Source organism: Cyprinodon variegatus, unplaced genomic scaffold (assembly GCF_000732505.1).
Source record: "Cyprinodon variegatus isolate N-32 unplaced genomic scaffold, C_variegatus-1.0 Scaffold1143, whole genome shotgun sequence".
NCBI lineage: Eukaryota > Metazoa > Chordata > Actinopteri > Cyprinodontiformes > Cyprinodontidae > Cyprinodon > Cyprinodon variegatus.
The window spans coordinates 189,064-196,238 of record NW_015151596.1 but is presented as its reverse complement, the minus strand read 5'-3'; the positions used below and the strand labels follow the sequence as shown (position 1 = coordinate 196,238).

The following is a 7,175-nucleotide window of genomic DNA, read 5'->3' as shown; positions in this document are numbered from 1 at the left end:
TTATACTGACACATTGGAAGGATTTGAAACAAAAATAGCCCATTTAGAGTCAATCATAAAAACTAAGTGAAGTAGACGTCCAGACTTTGACTAGGCCGCTGTATAGTGCTCTTTTTGTGACAGTCAGAGACTAGCAGCTAAGTTTTGGTTGACTGTTCTGTTGCAGAGACATTAAGGTCACAAACTGATGTCCAGACACTTCAGAACAGCCTGCAAGAAATCTGGATTATTGGTTTTCCAAATAGCGGCAAGTCGACCACAACCAGAAGCTGCCAAGCAGCCCCAGATCATCATACCACCACCACCATGTTTGACTATTCTCCTCTGAAATGCTGTTAGCTTTATGATCTAAGGCAGGTCCTTTAGGGGCGCTGTCCTGCAGGTTTTACATGTTTCCCTTCTTTAGCACAACTGATGATTGCAGTTCAGCGAAAGCCTGTTAATCAGCAATAACTGTAAATCAGCTGTGCTGGAGCAGGGAAACCTCTAAAACCTGCAGACTGACTTTGGGCATGCCTGATCTAACGGAGCTCACATGTTCCAGAATGAATATTTTCCTACAAGTCCTGAAGACCATCTAGATGTTTTGGTTTAGACCTTTGTGTTCTTTCGGGTCAGCAGAGGTTCCGACCTTGGATCTCTCCCCATTCTGTCCCATTCTTGACCTCTGACCTGAGGTTTCACTAGGACCTGCAGGGATTTAGATGTTCTGTTCTTCTGGAACCTCCTGGATGAGACTTTGATGCTCTCCTGGAGTAATATTGCAGGTCGGCCTCAACTGGGAAGTTTCTTCCCTGTCCTTGTAATTCTGGTTCTGGTTCTGTGGTGTCCGAAAGTCTGACATCAGACATCAGTGCTCATTGAAATTCTTCTGGTCTGATTAGAGGAATTGTTTCCTAGACCTCTTGGCCTCCTTCACATTGTCAGACAGGTTTTTATTTAAGTCTCTTTCTGATTCTACAGGTCTGTGTGAACCGGGCCTGGATTAACTTACTTACTGAAACTGAACCAACAACCTGGTTGATAGATCATTTGTGGTTAGAGAAAATATTTTTGCTCACATTAATTTGAAATTAGATGATCTTTTTATGATATTAAACTTCCTTTTCTTGAAATGTCATCTTATTTCCATACTTTTTTCGTCTTTTAGATATTTATGTAAAAGTGAAACATCTGCATGTTTGGGCTCAAGATGTGTTTCAGAGCTGCTCATGTGGCAGCTGGGTTCAACAAGTGAAGAGGATAAAACAATAACAGAAGACAGCAGAGGAGAAGGTGTGATTGGGATAATTACAGGGTGTAGCTCTCCTTTGAACGGCTCCTACTCCTCATTCTGCTCCTCCTTCATGGTTTCCTCAGCTCTCCTCAGCCAGAGGGGTCACTTCAGGAGGAACAGTCACCTTATCAGAGCACATGTTGGAAAACCAGCAGGACATAAATGTTTCATGGCTCCATTTTGCTTTACTCTAAACAGAGTGGAGCATCAGTTTGGCTCCAAGTGGTTCAGACAAACAAAAGAGTAGGAAAAACCTAATTAAAAAGAATCTGATGGAGAAACCAGGCTTTTAACCACAGGAGGGGAAAATGCTAATTAATTCAACAGGCTCTTTAGCGCTGAGGCATAAAATCCACAGAACAGACAACGGTGTCCAGAGTTTCATTCAATAAGGAGAGAAATCCTCTCAGGCGTCTGGTTTATTTCAGACGTGCTTCACAGCAGAGTCAAAGAATGAGATGATCAAGATAAAATGATGGATTCGACTCTGAGGGGAGCCATGATGCTGCAGCATGATGCTTTTCACCATCTTCAGAGGAGGAGCTATGTTTGTGATTATAGAAACATTTAACTTCAAGAATGAACATAAGCATTTTCTGCATCGGTAAGTTCAGATCTGATGTTTTAGAGATGCAGCAGAATTCAGGTTCTGTTCAGGTTCAATGAGCGCTTCATGCTCCTCACTATGAGGGAATATTTACCTCCTATAATGCTGGATGAAGATTCAGCTGTTCCTCGGGGCTCCACACCAGCCTGACCTCAGAGATCATGTCTGCTCAGTAACTTCTCTTCTCTCTGTTCTCAAACGCTGCAGTTTGCTGTGAATGACGGCTTGTTCTTATGGATGATCACATGAACGGGACGCCTGATGTTTCTGCTGGCTTGGTCAGAGCTGCAGACTGAGCTCCTTCTGTCCCACTGGTCATTCCTCAGTGAGGCGGCTGCATGTGAGGAATGTGGAGCAGGTATGTGAGTCGCTCCAGAGGCAGGCGGGGGATACGGCCCCGTGCGATACGGACTGAACATGTGGTGCTGAATCTGGAATGTGTTTACAGGTTTGACTTCTTCACATCCAGCTCCGGCTGCTGAGTGTCTCTGGAGCTCTAGGAGGAACACAGAAGGAACATTCATCCTTAACATTTAGTTATCTATTGATTTCTGCACAGTTCAGGTCATTTCTTTGAAAATAACTTGACAGCACTTCCCATAGTGTTTCCTGTTTCTCAAGTTGCATTATAAATCACAGATACATTCTGAAAATATTGAATTTCTAAGTTTTGTTTTTCGGGCAGTTTCAATATTTTTAAATGAAACAAGACTACCAGCCTTTAAATTTAGCAACATACAGTTTTAAAAGGTCAGTTTGATCCTAGTGGTGAGGATTGTTTTTGTTACAGAGCCTGATGTTGCTTGCAGTGGTCAGAATCAGTATGTATAGATTAGTGAAACACAAACAAATGTTTTTAAGCCTCTTTTTCTGTTCATTCTAATAATTTCTACCTACAGTTAAAGTAAACGTGATATTTAGGATTTGAATATCACATTAGTTTGATAAAAACACATTTTTTAGTATCCTGTGCTGATGGTGGATTTGTTTGTAGCACTGCTGCTTTGCAGCAACCTCCAAATGCTACATTGGGTCTTTGTGAATGGGGTTAGCTTGTTCTCCCAGTGCATGTGTGGGTTCTCTCTGGGTTCTCCTGCTGTCTAATAACAGGATTGTTAGGACGATATGCATCTCTCTGTGTGGGTGTGTGTGTTCATGGTTGCTGTATGTGTGTTGCTCTGTGATTGGCTGGGTCAGGGTGTACCTCACCTTAGGTAGATTGATCCAAAATATCTAATCTATCGACACCAAGCTGGTACCAGTATTGGATCCATACTTTAATTCCAGATTCACTCTATGCACTGCTGCTGTTTTATTATAAAGCCAATAGTTGTGGTAGTTTGATATATTTTTTTTTTATATTTAAAAAATCGACAAAATATTTAAGTTTTAATTTCATTTTTTCTCTATTGTAGTTTATCAGCTCTGTAGGTAAAAAAGGTTTTGCATTGTAATTATGTAAGAAAAAAATTTACATTTACATTTCAGAAGTTTGATGATATATTAAACTAACAGTTAAACCTAATATTAATCCTAATATTAATAAATATATTAACCTAATGTTATAGTGATGAATCATCCACATCTTCCCTGTATTCACCTGCACTCTGGTCGATAATAAAATGAGTATGGTTACACATGGATGGATGTTTAATACAAGCTTAAAAAGTTGTTATTAAGGAATAGTGTGTGCTTGAATTCCAATAAAACATATATGAGATAAAATTCTGGTATATAAACCGTTTTTATATAAAAATGCTTGGATTTAAAATAGGTAGAACATAAATAAGTGGGTATGACTCTTTAATAAGGATTTCTAGCCCCCCCAAACTGGACCGTACCATCTGTGAAGCCGCTGCACCGATGGCTCCAGTAACCTTCCCGCCTCCGCCCACCTGCCGCCATGTTGCTGCATCACTCTCAGCTGACCCAGAGTAAGAGGAGAATTGTTAACCTGTTAGACGTTCTAAGTTTGTTCCAGTAAAGTTTCTGAGGTTTATTACGAACATTTTTAACAGATTTCTTTTCAGTTTTCGGGTTAGCTTAACGCTAGCTAGTAGCTCCTGCTGTTCCTAAGTTAGCATATGCTTGCATAGGCGGCTGGATAAAGCAGCTCCATGATGGAACCGTTGAGCTGGAGACTTTGAATCAGATGCTAACTTCAGTCCCAGCTGTGATCTTTTCTCTACAGATCCCTACCTGGTCCAAAACTATATTTACACATCTAATTCTTCACATTTTTCATTGTTTATTTAGTTATTAATGTGTTTAGTGTGAAGAATGTACAATTTTTTGTTGTAACCTACAACTTGTTAGAAAACATTAATATTTAATTTCAAATGAATAAAAAAAAAAAGCTGAACAATTCAAGTTCATTTGGGTTAATAATCACCCGAATGGTAAAGCTTATATTCCCTTCAAAAATATAGAAAGAATTTGTTTTTTCCTTTTATTATCTACATTATTCTAGAAGCTGAACAGGAAGTGGGATAAAATGATGAAGAACCAAACAGGTCAAGTTATTGGACCATGTCTCTAATGATGGATATAGAACTGATCATCCCCCCGTGGGTCGCTCTGGTTCTGAGTTTCTGTTCGATTCTCTTCCTGTGAGCTGATAGGATTCATTGTGATCTCGATGGAGGTGATCTTGGTGTAAATCCCACCCTGATAGAGAATCCAATCAGTTTCCGAGGAAAGATCTGGACCCAGTCTGGTTTACTGGAGGTTCTGGGATCTTTCTCGAACTAAAACGGTTTCCTGCAAACAAAGGAAAAGTGAGGAGCAGCTGCAGCTCCCCAGTGAGTATTGATGGTTTGATGTATATTCGCTGAGTCATGCATGCATAAAATGCAGCATCATGTGTTCTTTGCTTTGAGGGTTCTGTTATGTGAGCAGTTTTCCAGGTAAACCCACGGCTCAGATGTGGGGAGCCACGCCTTCCTGTTTGTGGAAGCTCTGAGGAGGATTTTCCATGAGCGTTGATCCAGAGCAGTCTTTGATCCTGACGGTTTGAACCCAGTAGGAACAGCTGCTCTGGACCGCTTGTCCAGGATGAGGACAATGAACTATGTTTGAGTTTTTGTCCTCCTGCATGACTGGCAGCGAAAGAAAACATGAAACAGCTCAGAGGAGATTAGAGGCATTCCTGGGTTTACCTGCTCAGACAGGTCGCTTACACACCTGTGGGGGGTGGGGGGTTAGTCATATAGGTGCATGCTGTGGGGGGGGGGATCTCCACCCTGCATTGAAATGAACCACAGGCAAATACTTTGACTGTCTCTTCAGTGTCTGTTTTGGTGGAAAGACGTTAGTGTGGTTTGTGCACATGTTGACACACACTCTCCCAGTGAGGCGGCTGTCTGGCAGCGTGCTCCAACAGATCGCTCTTTCATGCTGAACCAGGCAGTCTCTGTACCTTTGCTCCCCGGTGCCGTCCACCTCCTCTCCCTGCTGCTCTGCCTGCCACGTCAGAGGGAGCCTCTGCCTGGGCGCCCAGCTCGCTCCTCTGGGAGCCTGTGGTCACCCTGGTCCTGGTCAGGAGTCGCCGTCCCGTTCCATTCGAAGCAGATGGGACGTTAGCAGGAATCAGTAGAGGAGAGACTGAAGACTTCTGTCCTCCTGAGGAGATTCTTGAAGAGGGTCGGCTGCTCTCTGAGGGCTGGGATCAGTGGGGAGGGTCTGCAGTCCTGTGGGGGCGTTCAGCTGAAACATGAGTGGATACCTCTACAGGGGACGGTAAGGATGCTTCTGCAACAACTTATTTAGCCTGAAATCTAGAATTATTTTCTCTGCAGTGAACCCAGGGTCCAGGTTATGTAACGCGGCTCGGAGCAGTTTGCTCCAAAGCAAACAGCTGCCTGATCCCTGTTCGCCGCTGACATTTTACCCCTTTAGGTCAGCAAACATGGAGCAGACTGAGGCAGCCAATCTGATTCTCCCAACTTTAAAGAAATATTCTGGATATAAAGGTTTTCATACTCTGAGTTTATAACCAACAGCTGAATAATCTCACTTTAATTTTAAGGCTAAAACCAAATATTTACACATAATAAACAGACAAGCATTTCCTTTATCTCTACTGGTAAATAAACCAACTTCCTTTCTATAGGTCAAAAAAATGATATGTATAAGGCCGCAATTCTTCAGTTGAAAGGCTTACTGTTGTTACTGAGTTTCTTCAAATAACTAACGGCATCCTGAGGAAAAAATCCAGCAGGAGTAGACAATGACCTTTATTTAAAGTCATGCTCTACATGGATTCTGTTTGTTCTGTTCTCCAGAAAAGGTCCATAAGAATCCGTGGAATATTAAGAAGGGGGAATATGATGCATTTCCCTTTAAGTCGCTTGACGCAGCATCATGATTGGCTGGTTGATTCAGTCTATATGGTATGGAAAGAAAGCAGACTCACCTCACTGTTAACAACTCTACCTATGGGTTAAAGGTCGGTGATTTGGTCGGGTAAATGGTTGGACTGTAGAGCAGATTTCTATGTCTGTTTTACAGTTTTTTGTTTTGTTATTTAGGGCCCTATAATTTCTGCGATCACGGAATCGCGGAATTGGCAGATTAACGCGGAATCTAGTGTAAACGCGGAATTTCTACATTTGATATGAAATTCTGTTTTTGTGTGGGAGAAGAACATACGTCGGCGGGAAATGCACACCAGGGGACGCAAATCTGGGCGACACAACCCCTCCCGCTCCGTCATTTCCGCTCACCTTCTCCATCAAAACATTGAAAAAATGGCGAAGCGGCTCTCCACAGCTCCGCTTTCGGCGAAAAAGTTGAGAAAAACTTGCTTACGTACTTGCTGTATTTTGCCTTGTTTTTTATGCACTTTAATGTACTGTATGGAAAATATGGTTCTTTATGAAATACTTTATAATTCTGAAATTAAGAGATCCTATTTTCTTTTTCTCGAAAAAGCTAATGAAGCTCTTTTATTTATAACCATTGGTTCATAACCATTAATATTTTGTTAGTACTTAGAGTGCAGTGTTATGTTGCATCATGCAGTAAAAGTACTGAGTAAATGTGTTTTTTTTACCTCAATAAACTTAAGGTCATTCCTATTTTATTGTGTACATTTTAATCATTAACATTAAAAGCACATTCTTTTTACAACTGAAATAACAGTAAAGGGTAAAAAAAACTGAATTCGCAAAAATTAAAATGGAAAAAAATTAATTTTCAAAAATTAAAACGGAATTTGGGAAAAAATAAAACAGATTTTATAGGGCCCTACAAATAGGACCCTGTTTTTTCCAGTCAAATTTAAAAAGGAAA

At 41.2% G+C, this 7,175-nt stretch overlaps 1 long non-coding RNA gene across 1 annotated transcript; it reads right to left on the bottom strand.

Annotated features, from left to right (window-relative positions):
- Nucleotides 1–1,201: 1,201 nt before the first annotated feature.
- Nucleotides 1,202–5,425, bottom strand: LOC107101730. The gene is made up of 3 exons (XR_001482094.1): nucleotides 5,302–5,425; nucleotides 3,725–3,807; nucleotides 1,202–2,379 (listed from the first exon to the last, which is right to left on the bottom strand). It is a non-coding gene; the product is annotated as an uncharacterized LOC107101730 (long non-coding RNA).
- Nucleotides 5,426–7,175: the final 1,750 nt, after the last annotated feature.